This window comes from Loxodonta africana, chromosome 23 (genome assembly GCF_030014295.1).
Source record: "Loxodonta africana isolate mLoxAfr1 chromosome 23, mLoxAfr1.hap2, whole genome shotgun sequence".
NCBI classification, from domain to species: domain Eukaryota; kingdom Metazoa; phylum Chordata; class Mammalia; order Proboscidea; family Elephantidae; genus Loxodonta; species Loxodonta africana.
The window spans coordinates 67095331-67112836 of record NC_087364.1 but is presented as its reverse complement, the minus strand read 5'-3'; positions in this window follow the sequence as shown (position 1 = coordinate 67112836).

The following is a 17506-nucleotide window of genomic DNA, read 5'->3' as shown; positions in this document are numbered from 1 at the left end:
CAGACTAAGATTAACTAGGAAGAAAGGCCTGGCAATCTACTTCCAAAAAATCAGGGAAAACCCTATGGATTTACAACAGGCTGATCCACAACCAATCATGGGGCTGGCACAGGACCAGGCAGCATTTCCTTCTGTTGTGTGTGGGGTCTCTGTAAGTCAGGACCGACGCTACAGCAACTAGCAGCAACAACGTTAATACAAGTTCTTTAAGTTAATCACCTGCTTTCCTACACGACGTGGTGGAATTAGCACAGTTTTCCCAATCTACTGGTTCAGCTATGACATCCATATAGGAGTAAAAGCTCTACCTTCACAAAGGGTAACGACAAAGAAAGACTGGCACTGGGTAGACAGGAAGGAGAGGAAATGTACTGATGGGTAGACAGGAGGCAGAGAGGACAAAGTTGGAAGAACAGCTGGAGATCAAGGGAGGCATTAAATCAGACCTCTACTGGACATTTTGCCAACTGCTAGGGAGCGTGATTCAGTTACTGTTTGCTTTGAGTGTCACTGTCATGCCTACAGGCCTAAGTCAGGCAATGGCCCTCCTTGGAGCTGGTGTTACATGATAGCTGGAGGACTCTGTGGAACAGGAAGCCTGCTAGTTCATTTTAATTCTAGAGGTTAGAATCTAGACCAATAGGCAGAATTTTATAGGGACTCCAATTTTAGTTGAGTCAAAAGCAAGTAGCTCCATTATCATGGTGAGACTTGCCCTGTTATGGACTCGCACCTGCTCCCAGGGGACCAGGAGGCTGGATTCTGCCACGGCTCAGGGATCCTTGGCCAGGGAAGCTGGGGAAAGGATTTCAGAGAAGTCAGATTGGATGGACTCTGAGGTTCCTTCTAAAGATTCTAGGAAACGTGTCTTGGATGCATTTCTAAAGATAATTTCAGACATCTCAGGGTTGCAGTGAGAAGAAAAACATTGATGTTTTATTGAGCACATACATAAAAAAAATATGCCGGAACAAATAAGCACTTTAAATGCTCCTCGCCCCTCCGTAAGGAAGAGAAAACTCTCCAGCTCAGAGGGTTAAGAACATTCTGGAAGGGCATTCCAGCAGAATTAGGGAAAGAGGTAAGATGTTTATATCAAGACTCTGCGTCAATGTAACCTGTGTTCTTAACTATCCACCCTATGGCCTCCTTAAGAAACCTTGGTGGTGTAATGGTTAAGACTGGCTGCTAACCCAAAGGTTGGTAGTTGGGATCCACCAGACACTTCTTAGAAACCCTATGGGGCAGCTCTACCCTGTCCTATAGGGTCACTATGAGTTGGAATCGGCTCAAAGCTTTGGTTTTGGTTATGGTCTCCTTAATAGATTTCTTTCCTTTTAGAAAGGAAAAGTCTATGTGTGAAGTAGAAAATCCTTCTGAATAACAAAAAAATATGATTTGTTTTCTTATTACAAGATAGTATAATTGCTCTCTTTGTTTTTTCTCTGGTAGAAAAATCGGATACACAGACAAGCAGATGGAAGAAGAGAAAACCAATGGTATTCCCACCACCAGCAGATAAGGACCGTTCTCATTTTGCTGGCAGTTGTTTTCCAACACCCTAGCAGATGCAAATGCACTTTATAATCCACTGGCCTTTTTTTTTTTTAACTTTTTTTTTGTGCTTTAGGTGAAAATTTACAGAGCAAATTAGTTTCTTGTTCAAAAATTTATACACAAATTGTTTTGTGACATTGGTTGCAATCCCCACAATACGTCAGCATTCTCCTCCTTTCCCTTTCCGCCCTGGGCTCCCCGTTTCCATTCCTCTGGTTTTTCTGCCCCTGCCTACCTTTCGTCTTTGCTTTGGTGCAGGTGTTGCCTATTTGGTCTTGCATACTTGATTATCTAAAGAGCACATTCCTCGTGGGTACTGTCTGTTTTATAAAACAAAACAAAATAAAACTCAAACCCGTTGCTGTCAAGTCGATTCCGACTCATAGCGACCCTATAGAGCAGAGTAGAACTGCCCCATGGGGTTTCTAAGGGGCACCTGGTGGATTTGAACTGCCAACTTTTGGTTAGCAGATGTAGCTCTTAACCACTATACCACCAGGGTTTCCATTTGTTTAATAGGCCTGCCTAATATTTGGCTGAAATGTGAACTTAGGCAGTGGTTTCGGTTCTGAGTTAGAAGGGGGCCTGGGAGCCGTAGTCTCGGGGATTCCTCCAGTCTCTGCCAGAGCAGTAAACCTGGTCATTTTTGTGAATTTGAATTTTGTTCTACACTTTTCTGCTGCTCTGTCTGGGACCCTCTATTGTGTTTACTGTCAGAGAGGTTAGTGGTGGTAGCCAGGCACCATCTAGTTCTGGGATCTGGCTGGTGGAGGCCATGATCCATGTGGTCCATCAGTCCTTTGGACTAATTGCTTCCTTGAGTCTTTGGTTTTCTTCATTCTCCTTTGCTCCAGACAGGATGAGACTAATAGATATATCTTAGATGGCTACTCACAAGCTTTTAAGACCCCAGATGCTACTCACCAAAGTAGGATGTGGAACACTTTTTTTTTTTTTTTTATAATAACTTTTATTAAGCTTCAAGTGAACGTTTACAAATCCAATCAGTCTGTCACATATAAGTTTACATACATCTCACTCCCTACTCCCACTTACTCTCCCCGTCTTGAGTCAGCCCTTTCAGTCTCTCCTTTCTTGACAATTCCGCCGGCTTCCCTCTCTCTCTATCCTCCCATCCCCCCTCCAGGCAAGAGTTGCCAACACAATCTCAAGTGTCCACCTGATAAAATTAGCTCACTCTTCATCAGCATCTCTCTCCCACCCGCTGACCAGTCCCTTTCATTTCTGATGAGTTGTCTTCGGGGATGGTTCCTGTCCTGTGTCAACAGAAGGTCTGGGGAGCATGGCCGCCGGGATTCCTCCAGTCTCAGTCAGACCATTAAGTTTGGTCTTCTTATGAGAATTTGGGGTCTGCATCCCACTGATCTCCTGCTCCCTCAGGGGTCCTCTGCTGAGCTCCCTGTCAGGGCAGACATCGATTGTGGCCGGGCACCAACTAGTTCTTCTGGTCTCAGGATGATGTAGGTCTCTGGTTCCTGTGGCCCTTTCTGTCTCTTGGGCTCTTAGTTGTCATGTGGGCTTGGTGTTCTTCATTTTCCTTTGCTCCAGGTGGGTTGAGACCAATTGCTGCATCTTAGATGGCTGCTTGTTAGCATTTAAGACCCCAGACGCCACATTTCAAAGTGGGATGCAGAATGATTTCATAATAGAATTATTTTGCCAATTGACTTAGAAGTCCCCGCAAACCATGTTCCCCAGACCCCCGCGCTTGCTCCGCTGACCTTTGAAGCATTCATTTTATCCCGGAAACTTCTTTGCTTTTGGTCCAGTCCAGTTGAGCTGACCTTCCATGTATTGAGTGTTGTCTTTCCCTTCACCTAAAGCAGTTCTTATCTACTGATTAATCAATAAAAAACCCTCTCCCACCCTCCCTCCCTCCCCCCCTCGTAACCACAAAAGTATGTGTTCTTCTCAGGTTTACTATTTCTCAAGATCTTATAATAGTGGTCTTATACAATATTTGTCCTTTTGCCTCTGACTAATTTCGCTCAGCATAATGCCTTCCAGGTTCCTCCATGTTATGAAATGTTTCAGAGATTCGTCACTGTTCTTTATCGATGCGTAGTATTCCATTGTGTGAATATACCACAATTTATTTACCCATTCATCCGTTGATGGACACCTTGGTTGCTTCCAACTTTTTGCTATTGTAAACAGAGCTGCAATAAACATGGGTGTGCATATATCTGTTTGTATGAAGGCTCTTGTATCTCTAGGGTATATTCCTAGGAGTGGGATGGAACACTTTTTTTTTTAATGAACTATGGTATGCCGATTGGCCTAGATGTCCCCTGCGACCATAGTCCCCAGCCCTCAGTCCCAGTAACTCGGTCCCTCTAGGTGTTTGGTTGTGTCTAGGAAGCTTCTATGACTGTGTCCGCTTTGTAGGACATGCTGCACATACGAACATGTGGTGTATGTGGGTATATTCCTATACACCCTTCTTTCCCTACTCAGTATACATATCTACCTTGGATCTGCTTGTAAATTATTGTTTGTTTTTACTGTTGTTGTAAGGTTGTATATGCTTTATTATTTACTGTGGTTGCCTTTTTTTTTTTTCTGGTGTTCCTCTCAGTGTCTTCCTTTGCGTTGATCAGGTGGTGCTGGCTTTCTGTATATTGTGTATTGCCTTTCCCTTCAACACAGTTAACATTTGTCTGCTATCTAGTTAGTGATTTCCCCTACCCACCTCTCCCCCTTTTGTAACCATCAAAGATTATTTCTTTCTGTGTGTAAACCTTTTCTTGAGTTTTTTGAATAGTGGTCTCATATAATATTTGTCTTTTTGTGACGGACTTATTTCACTCAGCATAGTGCCCTCCAGGTTCATCCATGTTGTGAGATGTTTCGCAGGTTCGTCAGTGTTCTTTACCATTGTGTAGTGTTCCTTTGTGTGTAAGTACCATAATTTGTTTATCCATTCATCTGTTGATGGACACTTAGGTTGTTTCTATCTTTTTGCTACAGTGAATAACGCTGCAATGAACGTGGGTGTGCATAAGTCCATTCATGTGACAGCTCTTATTTTTCTAGGATATGTTCCTAGGAGTAGGATTGTTGAATTGTATGATATTTTAAGGAAGTTCCATATCATTTCCATAGTGCTTATACCATCTTACATTCCCACCAATAGCATATGAGAGTTCCAATCTCCCCACAACCTCGGCAGCATTTATTGTTTTCTGAATTTTTGATTAATGCCATTCTTGTGGGGGTGATGGTATCTCATGGTGGTTTTGATTTGTATTCCTCTAATGACTACTGATTGCAAGCATCTTTTCATGTATTTGTTGATTGCCTCCTACCTGCTTTCAACAGGGAGTCTTAGGAATAATACCACCAAGGAAGACAAGGGTTCTGGGAATGTAAAGGATGGCTTAATCAAACATGGATGCCACCTTCGAGCTAGGCAGCCTTTTCTGCCCTTTGGGGCCTGGGTGTTTTTTTTCTTTCTCCATGGACTGTGCCTTTTGTCTGTAAAAGTTAGTGTCATGGCCCTTTGATCCACACTAGTCAACACAGATCTGATGTCCTAGAGTTTTGGGCTAGCAACTGAAGCTGCCTAGCTATCCTGTGTGAGCAAATAGATTGAAGTAAAGGATATTGCAGGTCGTACTATGTTTTTCTTCAAAGCATTTACTGAGTACTGGAAGGGGGAGGCCTGAGGTAATTTATTTCCTGTGTGGAGAAGGGGAAACACTGTAAAATAGTCACCCTTCTGGAATGCCCTGACCAGCTGAGATATCAAACCCTTGCGTGGTGACTAACTCATTTATTAATTGTTTGATCAGATCTTCAAGCAGGAAGTGAAGCACCTATTCTGGAGAAGGGCCATGCTGGGGGTAAGGGAGGTTTGGTGAAATTCACCCTGGGAGGCTCCTCACCAACAGACTGCCCCAGGCACTGGCGAGAATTTGGTGAGATTCTGGGAATCATCTTTGTGCCACCCCAGGCTAGATAGAATTCACTCTCAGAAGGATGGTCACCAACAGACTGCCCTAGGCACTAGACAGAATTGTGACACCCCAGACTTGATGGTCTGTTTCCTGCTCTCAGCTCCTGTGAGCGTTAGGCAGTGAAGCCCTTAAACCAAAATGGCGGAAGCCTTCATTTCCGGAGTCTGCATGGAGGAGGTGGCTAAGGAGACTGAGCCACGCTTTACAGCCAGCCTTGTTGGAAGAAGACCTCAGAAGCAAGGGCAGATGGCAGCTTTGAAAGGGACAAGAAAGACAAGAGGGATCCCTGGGGAAAGAAAGGGAAAAGAATGCAAACACTGACCGCAAGGGATCAAGCAGCAGGAGGTTCAGAGGGTCCTCCCAGAGATGCAGGTACCTGATTCATGAGACTGTTTTCCGTGGAACTGGGGGCACACAGACTACTTACGCAAAGCTTATTACTGCTTCTCAGCCAGCTTAGAAACCTTGCAGCGGGTGAAGAATCACCGAGTCACCAGTGCAGTGCCATGCAATCAGTAAGCGTGGTTGAAGCACTCACCATATGTCGAACACCGTGCCACGTACCGTCCTGGTCAACAAAATCCATCTAAGACTCGCTTTCTGCCCTCAAGGGGATTAGAACCTCTTACTTGAAATAAGAGACAAAGAGACTCATGCACAGGGGTTAGATGAGTTAACTGCTACTTGGTGGCGGACGTACGATTAGGTTCTTCCGCTAGACTTACAGTGAATTATTATTATTATTTTTTATGCATCTAGTTCATCAGGAAGGAGATGGGGACCTCCGCCCGTTCATACGTGGATGTTATGAAGTTCAGGTTCCCATCTTTGCTTGCCTAATTATTGGAAACAATTTCTTAAAAGCGATTCCCAAGAGGATGAAAGAAAAAAAATAAAAGCAAATATCAGTGGGCATCGCATGCAAAAAGTATAAGAACTATTTTAAGAAACTTTTGTGTATACAGACTTTGAGTAATAGTGTAACCTGTTTTGCTTACTATGCGTCCCTAACCAAAAAATAAATGTCTAAAGCATAACACTACTCAGAGGGTTGGCCAGTACCCAACCCAGTGCCCTTGAGTCGATGAGGGTTGGCAATCTTCATCAAATGCAAAGCCAATCTTGCTTGATCCTGTTTAAAGTGCTTGGGGCCTTCCCTTTCCCTCAGATCTTAAACTCAGCCCTTTTTGATTTGCCTGTTCACCAGTCCAAGCCTCCCATCTTCCTGCTTTCTCCTCTGCCCCCTCAATTTGCTTTGCTCTTACACTCCTCCAGGACTCAGTTCAGTGGTTGCTTCCTTCCTGAAGCCCTATTTTCCAAAAAGTAAAAAAGTGTTTCATGGCCAAAATATGTTTGGAAAAATCTGGATAAAACAAAGTTAAATAGACTTCTGAATGGCATAACTTTTTAGAGCTTTTAACTTGGCATTTGCTTGTAATTATTTAAGGAGGGTTGGGGAATATAATGTCTAGTGTTTCCCAAATTTCAGTGTCCACAGGACACGTCTGTTTTCTGCATCTCGAAGGACTAGGATTCTGCAGCTCACCCTTTAGGAAATGTGGAGCTAGCTCATTTCTCAAGAGCTGGTGATGGAATCTGTGTTGGTGGGGAGAAGGTCAGTAGCTATTTCGGACGGGGGAAGTTAACAAGAGGAAAGGTTGAAGATGGGATGAGGCGTGTCTTGGGGAGATGTAAGGAGCTGGATGCACCCAGGGGTGGGCTGGGAGCAGTGCTGGAAGCCAGTATGGCTTCCATTGACCCGAAGAATGGGAAGTATCTGGCTTGAGTGCAGGCAGTAGCTATTACTGAAGTGGAACAATTATCTCTGATGCTCCAAGCCTGGCTCCTCCATGCCTGGATGAGCATTCCAGGAGGGAAAATATCCTGGGAGATACTAGATTACAAAAGGACCAAATGACCTGCAGAATAAGAGAACACAGATCCCACTCCCAATGTTTCTATCTCTTCATCTAACCAGAGTCGTCATCCCAGGATAGTAAGAACCAACATTTATATAAAATTTACTAGATGCCAGGCACTGGTCCAAGAGCTTTATGTTATCAACTCACTTAATCCTCAGAGTTATCCTATAAGGCAGGTACAGTGGCATACTGGTTAAGAGCTCGGCTGCTTACCAAAAGGTCAGCAGTTTGAATTTACCAACCGCTCCTTGGAAACCATATGGGGTAGTGCTACTCTGTTCTATAATGTCACTATGAGTGGGAGTCAACTTGAGGGCAAGGAGTTACTGTTGCCTCTATTTTAGAGAGGAAGAAACCAAAACAACTAGTGAGTGGTTTTTCTGGTCACCCACTGATGCATCACAAACTACCTCAAAACAGAATTGGAAACGACAACCATTTTATTATACCTGACGATTTTGTGGATCAGGAATTTGCGTTGGGTCCAACTAGGTGATTCCTACTGCCCCCTGTGGCATCAAGTGAGATCATTTGTCTTTATTCAGCTAGTGGGCGCCCTGGTCTAGAGGGTCCAAGATGGCGTCACTCACATTCCTGGAAGAAAGGGCTATAAGACTGGCTTCAGCTGGGCCTCCCTCTCTAGCAGTGGTTTCTCTAGCAGTGTAGCTAGACGTTACATGGTGGATCAAGGCTCCAAGAGACGAGAAGTAGAAGCTTCCAGTTTCTTAGGGCCTGGCCCAGAAACAGGCATGGGGTTACTTTTCCTTGTGATAGAATCTGCACTGGTCAAAAGAGTCACAGAGTCATCTCAGATTCAAAGGAAGGAACATAGACCTCACCTCTCCAGGACAGGAGTGTCAAAGAATTTATAGTCATTAATCCACCACAGTAAGAACTTGGCTGCTAACCAGAAAGTCAGCAGTTTGTATCTACCAGCTGCTCCTTGGAAACCCTATGGGGCAATTCTACTCTGTCCTATAGGGTCGCCATGAGTCGGAATCAATTCAGTGGCAACAGGTTTTTGGTTTTGGTGTCCACCACAGTGATAGGGGTGAGATTTGAACCCAGGGAGTCTGGCTCCAGGGACCATCCTTTTAACCACCACAATATAGTGCCTCAAAAACCAGAAACGGTTGATCACCTACTATTTGATCTCACAAGAGAGGGGTGACCGCATGCATTTCGGTTCACAGTAAGGGACTTTCTCAGTCACAGCCTGAATGATCTGGGTAGTCTGTGTGGGTAGACACAGCTTGAGTTAAATATGGGCTTAAAGGTCTAGCAGGCACCATCTGCACCCTCGCAGGCAGCATCTTTAATTTTTTCAAAATGAGAACGAGCAGGTGCAAGTGTGGCCCTGCTTCATGACTGACAAAGAGGCATGTGTGGCCTTCTCTAACACAGTACAAAAGGTCACCACCATGACCCCTCAGAGGGGTGTAAGCCCCAGCTGATCAATTCTGCCCCTGTGACCTGTCCAAGTATCGATTTGTTTCAGCGTTCTTTCATATCACCATGGTTATAGGTAAAAAGTTAACTTTCGGCAGGAACTCACCTCCCACCCGCTCCCCATGAAGTCAAACATCATTAACCGAGGCTCCTTATCTCTTTTAAAGCTAAACGCACACACAGATTCTAAAGTAGACTAGTTTAGACATTCACGTTGTGAGTTTGAAAAGCAGAGGAGGTTTAGCACTGTTTGTCCTTCGTTTATGTCTACGAGTCTGATTCGTTCTCTGCCTTCCCACAGGTCTTTACCAGTCATTTTCATTAAAAAAAAAAAAAAAGCAAACAGAGAACAAAAAAAAAAAACAGTGAGGAATTTGAGGAAAAATAATAACGAAAGTAAAGGCTTAAAATATGTCAATTAACTTTTGTGGAGGTCAATTTTAGCTTTCATACATATATTCTTTAAGCATATTTATTGAGCCCACATGTACCAGGCACTGGGCTAGGCACTAGAGTCATGTTAAGTGGACAGAGCTTACGAGAAGAGGAAGATAGGCTTTAGTAATACTAATATATTAGTATTAATATTAGCATACATTCCTAGTACTTATTATAAGCCAAGCAACATCACAAATTTCATTCTCATAGTAATTGTAGGAGGTAGCTTCTATTACTAATTTGCTTTTTTTCTGGTGAGGAAATTGAGGCACAGAGAGGTTAAGTACCTTGCCCAAAATCTCACAATTAGTAGCAAGAGCTGTAATTTGATCCCATGGTGCGAATGATTGAAGCACTCGCCTGCTAACCAAAGTTAGAGTCTACCCGAGATGCCTCAGAAGAAAGGCCTGGTGATCTATGTTCGGAAAATCAGCCGTTGAAAACCCTATGGAGCGCAGTTCTACTCTGACACACATGGGGTTGCCATGAGTGGGAACTGACTTGACAACTGGTTTTGTTTTTGTTTTTTAAAGTCTGGCTCTTAAAAAAAAATAAAATCTACTCTTAACCCATATGCTATATTGTTTCTGGTTAATCAGATTGTTTCAAAAATAGGTAACACCCTGAGGGTTGGATGAACCATTGAAACTACTGCCCTGAGATAATCTTTAAACCTTAAACCAAAAATATCCCCTGAAGTCTTCTTAAAACCCCAAAATAGTTTTGTTTAACTAGTAAAAAATGTCTGCCTTGAGCATTATGTTCTTCTAAGAACTATCTATATGGGATCCTGGTGGCCTAGTGGCTAAGTGCTATGGCTGCTAACCAAAGGGTCGGCAGTTCGAATCCTCCAGGCGCTCCTTGGAAACTCTGTGGGGCAGTTCTACTCTGTCCTGCAGAGTCGTTATGAGTCGCCTTCGACTCGACGGCACTGGATTTGGGTTTGGTTGATATGGGATCAAATTTATAAGAGCGATTTGAAAGATGAGATAGGAACCTCAAGGGGCAGTGAGTTTATGTTAATGGGGGAGGAACAACTCAGAAAAGGAGAGTGAGAATGGTTGCACAACTCAAATAATGTAGTCAGTGTCACTAACTGGTACATGTAGGGACTGTTGAATGGGTGGATGTTTTGCTCGGTATATTCTTAACAGTAACAACAAAATAAATGAATTTACTCTCTGTATATATATAAAATAACAAACTGTGATCTGTGCAGGGGAATAGAGGAAGCCATGAAAGGATATATGGTAACAGGAGGATATGAGTGGGGAGAGGGGAGACTCCCCAAAAGAGCTGATGCCCCTTTGAAACTTTGTATATTGCAAAGAAGAAAACTCTAATAATAGTTCATATTTACTGTAGGCTTGTTATGTACCAGGTATGACTTTAACGTTTTCATTATTAACTCTTTCTTCAAATGTCCCTATCCACCAAAAACCAAACCTGTTTCCGTTGAGTCGATTCCAACTCACAGCGACCCTATAGAACAGAGTAGAACTGCCCCATAGCGTTTCCAAAAAATTATCACCTTCTCTCTTTACTATGGAAACCCTGGTAGCATAGTGGTTAAGAGCTACAGCTGCTAACCAAAAGGTCGGCAGTTCGAATCCACCAGGCACTCCTTGGAAACTCTGTGGAGGAGTTCTACCCTGGCCTTTAGGGTCGCAATGAGTCGGAATAGACACGAGGGCAGTGGGTTTGTGGGGGGTGGGTCCTAGGACCATACTTAGTTGTAAACATTTATTAGTATAAGTATTTTTTTTTGCTTTACTATGAGAAAGCTGAGGTTCAGAGGGCTAAGGGGGCTTGCCCAAGACCTCACAGCTAGAAAGCTTCACATCGGCCTTCGAACCCCAGCCCACACTTCTAATACAAGGCAGGGGTGCCAGGGGGGAGATGAGATGGCCCAAAGATGCTTTACATTGACTTTAAGGACTGATTCCAAGGCAAAAAAGGTCTGAACAGAGAGAACATAAGTTGTGGGTAAGACCAAACTCTGAGATGATACAATATTAAAACCAAGTTTTAAAAGGTACGGTGAAACCTGTAAGAGTCTAAACTCAACATGGGCCTGCCTTCATTTCCCCGGGTCTTACAAATTTTCCACCCTTGACAGGTTGCAGTTTTACCACTTTTTTATCCCTCGTATTAGTGGAAAATGGGTTTTCCTTCTCTGACAGGTTTCACTTTACATGGGTTCTGGTTTTCCCAGGTTTTACTGCAATAACTTGGTGTCAGTAGCTGCGGTGATACGTGCTTATTTTGTCACTCATTTCGGCTGTACTTTCCTCGATGGTGGTGGACAGTCCAGAAGCCTGAGCTAAACAATGAACAATATAACTCTCTTGAAATTGAATGACCAGCTATAATTCACAGAAAGTCAAAGTTAAAATAAACCCTTTTGCAAAGGAGAATGAAGAACACCAAAGACACAAGGTAATTATGAGCCCAAGAGACAGAAAGGGCCATGTAAATCAGAGACTACATCAGCCTGAGACTAGAAGAACTAGGTGGTGCCTGGCTACAGCCTATGACTGCCCCGACAGGGAACACAACAGAGAATCCCTGATGCAGCAGGAGAACAGTGGGATGCAGACCTCAAATTCTTGTAAAAAAAAACCAGACTTAATGGTCTGGCTGAGACTAGAAGGACCCCAGAGATCATGGTGCCCAGACCTTTTGTTAGCCCAAGACACAAACCATTCCCAAAGCCAACTGTTCAGACAGGGATAAGACTGGACTATAAGACAGAAAACGATACTGGTGAGGAGTGAGCTTCTTGGCTCAAGTAGACATACGTGGGCAGAAGCTGGCTGAATGGACACAGAAATACTGGGTGGAATGAAGGAGTGTGCCATCTCGGGGGAGAGCAACTAGGAGCAATCAAGATGTATATAAACTTTTGTATGAGAGACTGACTTGATTTGTAAACTTTCACTTAAAGCACAATAAAATAAATAAATAAAATTAATATAAACAAATAAACGTGTTTGCTTTCTATAAGCTTTGGGGACTGAACCACAATTGCAAAAAAAAAAAAAAGGAAACTTTCCCAGCAATAACTATTGTTATTGAACCTAGAGAGTAGAGACTGTGTCCAGGGTGTCTTTGGTGGTCTTCATGGCAGCGCAGTGGCTAAGAGCTCGGCTGCTAACCAAAAGGTCGGCAGTTCAAATCCACCGGCCACTGCTTGGAAACCCTCGGGGGCAGTTCTGCTCTGTCCTATAGGGTCACTATGAGTCAGAATAGACATGAGGGCAATGTTTTTTGGGGGGCGGGGGCCTGGGATTTTCCACTTCTAGCAGGTGGTGATGGGTCCTAGGACCGTACTTGGTTATAGGCATTTATTAGTATATTTATTCAGGGCTCTTTGTGCAGGGTTGCAGACAGCTAGCTGCTCTAGAAAATTTCACCAGTTGTTGGGTCAGTCATTGCCAACTTGGAGACTTCAGAAGGCTCTGGGATCGGAAGAGGGCCCTCATGACTCCGGTTCAATGTTTCTCTGCATGCTTAAAGGCAGTGGTTCTCAGAGTGTGGGTGTATGAAAACTTTATGCTGACTCCCACAGGAAGGGCCCTGCTACCCAGCAGTTCTGTTTTTCTGCTCTTACTCATTCCCTACTGCATTCCATGGCTGTTATTCCAACCCTTTTCCACATTCTTCAGGCTCTCCCTCCCTTCTCTCCCCTCTCCCTCCGTTGCACTTTATAATCTCTCCCCCGACTTTGCGGAAGTAGACGCCCAAATTCCTTTATCCATCTTCCTTTTAGCTTTAAAGTATTTTTATATCAACTTCTTCCTCTTCAACCCAAATTTTGTTCCTGTCTTCATCCATTTTTTATTATTTCTTTCCCCTGTCCTAAGGTCAATCCACTCACTTGTGCTGCTTTATTCCATCTCTACGTACCTCCCCGGAGTGTACCATCAATATTGTTATTCTCCCCCGTGGATTTAATGTCCTCCCTGTAATCATTTCTTCTAGGAGCTCTGGTGGAGCAGTGGTTAAGCGCACACAACTGCTAACCAAAATGTCGGTGGTTTGAGCCCACCATCTGCTCCTCAGGAGAGAGATGTTTTCTTCTCTAAAGTTTTACAGCCTTAGAAACCCCATGAGGCAGTTCTACTCTGTCCTATAGGGTTGCTCTGAGTCAGAATCTACTCAACAGCAACAGAAGAAGCAATCATTTCTTCACCCGCTTCTCACATGCTCAGTTCTCACCTTTCTTTTCTGAAATTTTTATTAAGAAAAATTTTAAATACATACCAAGTCAAGAGAATAGTTTAATGAAGCTCCTTCACCCTTCAACCAACTTCGGTAATTATCAACGTTTGCCATTTTTGAATTCTTACTTTCTTGAAAACATCTCGCCTTGGCCCCCCTCCCTCCTTCAGCTAACATCCCACTTCTTGTTTTCCTTCTGTCACCAAGCCCCTCTCTCCACTTCCAGGCCCCCACTGATTTCTTAACCACTTGCCATGGAGTACCTCGTCTCTCTCTCTATCTATGGAAAGTTCATCAGCATCAGCGGCATTTGACATTATTGACTCCCGAGACCATTCCTGAGATCTCATTCTTCTCTGATGTCTCTGCAGTAGCCTATTCTTTATGAGGCTCTTCCCACTGAGCAGCTGGAGCCACACCGTTTATCTGTGGAAGGACTTTGGAAGTCAACACTCTGTAGCTTACTCCCCCTCTCCTCCTGGGATTTTCCGGCCTACGTCTATTTTCCAAACTTATCTCCATGTCAAAACCTTTAATCTTACCTCTGTCCTAGAGGTGGACACTCCTCAAAGACAGCGACTTTATCCTTTAGAAGGTGAAGTCCTTAACAGTACCTAGCACAGTGCCTTCAGTTAATTAAGACACAATAAAATATTAACTGTTAGTGGTGACAATGATGCTGGTAATGACTGCCACTCACATGCAATTATAAAATACCACACCTGTGGAAAGCACAAGAGGACCATATCTACTTCTCGAGCCTATACTTTTGATCCCCTTTGGGATTAACTACACAGCTAATTACCTACATTTCTGAAACCAGAATTTCCATGCTCTTGTCACAAGAATGAGCACAATAGTGTCACTAGGAGGGTGTGTGTATGGGAAGGGGATGCAGACTGCACACCCTGACACTGTCAGCAGGAGTGACACCAAAATGACAGGGTCCAAGGTGGCAGCAGCAGGCAGGTGTTGCTGGGGAGGGGGCCACCAAGGAAGTGACATCACTAGGGGTAGTATCACCTATCACCCAGTGTGGTAATTCATCACCCCACCCATCACCTACCAGTCAGGGTGCAGGTGGCTGGGCCATGGTGCCTGCCACTGGGAGGAGAGGAGGATCTCTGCCCAGGGTTGGGTTAAGGCATGTGAGGGCCCTACACACTCATAATCTGTGGAACCACCTCCTCTGCTTACTCGTGCATTCCAACGGGATATGTGAGTTATATGTATAAACACGTATATGTGTGTGTGTCTTAGCTATCCATGATGTAACTTATTTTTAAATGCAACTGTAATATTAGTGGCATATACTATTTTAGCAGAAGGAGATGAACTGAATTATGAAATTTTTAGTGGATGTGGGGCACTAAGATTTTTACTATATACCACATTTTCTACAAAAAGAATATTCCCCATATTCTGTAACAAAGAAAATGAGTCAGTGAACTTGGTTGTTTCAACAGTCAGTGTAAAATTCTGTTGATCTCCCACAGTGAAAAATTGGCTTTCACCAATTTTGCTCTGAACAGCTCATAGTTCAGTTTGGATGCTTGTTTCATAATAAATGCTATAATTATGAATGAACAAATGAAAAGATATCATAAAATAAAATTTAATGATCAGAAAAAAATATTGCAACAAATTACTTGCATTTCATGTTTAGATAGCTCTTCCATCTCTAACATGTTATAATTAAAAACATTTTTTTTTATATTCTTTGCTCTTGCAAGTTCTTTAATGATTTCATCACAATTAAGCTGCTGAACGATATCTACTTACATACACGATAAGGATAATGAATCAAGTCTTTCTTGTCTTTCACTGCTGTATGCTGAGGGTTTTTGAGTCTCTTTAGGGATGAGAATGAGCATTCTCTAGTGCAGTTTGTGATCATTAAAGTTAGGAATATGCATAAAGCAATTTCAAAATTGGAAAATACGCATAGTATTTTATCTTCCATTATGGAATCATGCATGCCTACATGAGTAAAATTCGTCTTTCCTGAATCTGTAAACTTAGCTGTCGTGTAAGAATGAACTTGTCGCACTTCTCCATAAAGGTTTGTATTTAAGTCACTGAGATAAGCCTGCACTAATTTCTTGGATGCCTTCATGCACTCTTCATCAGGTATAACTACATTGTTCAAGAAGGTGAATCTATTTCAAAGAACTTCATTCATTTTGGCTGTTCTTTTCACGCAAGATTCAAGCATGTCAATGATGGTGTAGTATGTGGTTATGTGTGCTTAATCTCTGGCACTCAATACTTCTGGAGCACTTTCATCATTTACTTGTTTCTTTCTAATGCTTCTGTGACAGTAAACAGCTTGATAATTAGTATTTGGCAGTATTCATTTTATTGTGTTTTCAAAATTTTCTCTTAAATGATGTAAATTCCCTGTTAGTGACAGGTGGACATCTGTGCATGTCTTTAAATTTACTTCTGAATCTTGAAGAAGTTGACTCTTCCAATGAAAATGCTGCAATATATTATCCCACATAACCCCAAAAAACCCAGTGCCGTCGAGTCGATTCCGACTCACGGCGACCCTATAGAACAGAGTAGAACTGCCCCATAGAGTTTCCAAGGAGCACCTGGCGGATTTGAACTGCCGACCCTTTGGTTAGCAGCCGTAGCACTTAACCACTAAAAAAAAACATAACCAACATAAATACATACATTTGCATTTTGTTGGTGAAGTTTCCAGCTTCTCTTTTGGTATCTCCTTTGTGTCTGGTATTCAGCAGTATTTTCTAAGACCTCTAGAACCTGAGAGTACAATTCCAGCATTGCACTCATTGCTACAGCATGTGCTTCCCAACGTGTATTAGAAAGACATTTTAATACTCAATCATTGCCTAAATATGTTCTAAGAACTGCCCATTAATGAGTACATGTGGCAAAAAGTGTGTAGCGTAACTGAACGGTAGAAAAAGAATCAACTGCTTTGGGACAACAATCTACTATGTTTGTCCTACAAGTTTAAGTGAATATGTAGCACATGGTTTGAAAATAGCATATTCATTATATTCTAAAATTTTCTGTTACGTGCCTTTATAATGTCTTGACATATTGGCAGCATTGTCATAGCACTGGCCTCTGCACTTAGAAAAATCAGTTCTGCAAACTCCACATAGTGAAGTACTTGATTTGCAATTTATTCACTGGTAAGACCTTTTTAAAAAAAATAAATTTTTTTTTTTTTTAAGACCTTTTAAGCTAGTAAATGTGGTAAATCGCTTGACAGGCTTTCTACCTGTTAGAGATACATATCTTATTACTTAGCTGATTTGTGTGAGAAAGATCACGAGCAGAATCTACAGACAAATTAAAATATTGAGCTATACTTATTTCACTGAAAATAGTTGATTGAACTTTATCATTTATTAAGTTTATTAATTCCTCATATGTTGTTTTAGACATATATGATGGGTTGCCCTTTCCTGTGTTACCATATTTTGAGATGTGACCTGCTAAAAATGAATCAAACTGAACAATAAGTTGACGTAAACCCCCCAAATTTCTGCTTTTGGGGGACTCAAATGCTTCATTTCTCCCCTGAAAAGATAGTCCATGTTTAACAATTGTTGTAATGCATTGTAACAATACACTGCAAAACGGCTTTCCAATATTGACATTCTTCATTAATTTCTGTTTCCAGTTCATGAATTAAGCCCAAGCCATGTCTTCAGTTTAAATGTGAATTGAACTGTTTTCATATTTATCAATCATATTCGAGTTGCTCCAATCACTAAATCCATTTGTAGCGAATCAAGAATTAAATGATTTAGGACTGAATAGTTTGCAAACAAAACAAAATACACCCGATTGATGGAGAATACAGTAGTCTCTCTCTCTTATAATTTTCAGCATTAGCTTTGTACCCTAGAAATATATTCTGACTACAGAACCTTGTTTGTTTACCATTCAGAA